The following is a 1,068-nucleotide window of genomic DNA, read 5'->3' as shown; positions in this document are numbered from 1 at the left end:
ATCAGTTTACTTATAACATATTGTGGCCAAAAATAAAACTAAAATCAAGAGAAGCGCTAGTTCACTTACATTATATAGGGAGATGAGAATATACAACACCTTATGCCAAGTATCAGTGTATCAACCATCTTCATCCATTCGGAATGCATGTACTGATGGCCTATTCTATGCCTGGCACTGAGTTGAAATAAAGGTCCCACTCTACTCACTTTGGCAGCACAGATAATAAAATTGGAATGAAACAAAGAAGACAAGCATGGCCACTGTGCAAGGATGGCATGCAAACTTGTAAAGCATTCTGTATTAAAAAAGGAAAAGAGAGAGACCCCACTATTACATACATATCAACCAAACTTTAAAAATGGGGTCTTATTCTCCCTGCCATTTGAGTTTATTTATTGTAATTAAAAAAAAAAAAACAGTTTGTCACTTCTTGCCCTTTAGTATCACAAAAGAAGATTTTCTATGTTTTCAAAATCTTCTATGATGGTTCATATGTCATCATTTCTCAAACTATGGTTGGTTCATGCTGGGATGAAACTGCCATTACAGGGACTTAGAGTCTAGTTGTCAAAATATATTAATCAGAATACGATGATCTAACATTATAACCATGTTTATGATCCTATGTTGAGCTTCTTACCTAATAACAATAATTATTTCCTCTTTTTTTCCCCTGGATACTAATGGTCAACTTTAGAGAGATACTATATTAGTATAGTAACTGAAAACATTCAAAATCAAAATATTTCCCTTTGATCTTTTTTAAATCTTTATTTGTATTTATTTGTTGGTCTGTGCCAGGTCTTAGTTGCAGCCTGTAAGATCACTGATCATCATTGTGGCACACAGGATCTTGAACTGTGGCATATGAACTTTTAATTATGGCACATGGGATCTATTTCCATGACCAGGGATCGAACCTGGGCCCCATGCACTGGGATCATAGAGTCTTAGCCACTGAACCACTAAGGAAGTCCCTCCATTAGCTTTTTATTTTTTCTTTTAATTACAATAGAACATGAGTTTAGCTTTCCTCATTTTACAATACTTTAAATTATAGGACAT

General features: G+C 34.5%; 1 non-coding gene across 1 annotated transcript; it reads left to right on the top strand.

The window, feature by feature from the left end:
• The first annotated feature begins 201 nt into the window (after positions 1 to 201).
• On the top strand, positions 202 to 308 carry LOC113896707. The gene has a single exon (XR_003512084.1). It is a non-coding gene; the product is annotated as a U6 spliceosomal RNA (small nuclear RNA).
• Positions 309 to 1,068: the final 760 nt, after the last annotated feature.

The sequence above is a fragment of the Bos indicus x Bos taurus genome, chromosome 7 (assembly GCF_003369695.1).
Source record: "Bos indicus x Bos taurus breed Angus x Brahman F1 hybrid chromosome 7, Bos_hybrid_MaternalHap_v2.0, whole genome shotgun sequence".
NCBI classification, from domain to species: domain Eukaryota; kingdom Metazoa; phylum Chordata; class Mammalia; order Artiodactyla; family Bovidae; genus Bos; species Bos indicus x Bos taurus.
Note: the sequence above shows the minus strand (reverse complement) of the source record. Positions and strands in the feature narration are given on the sequence as shown.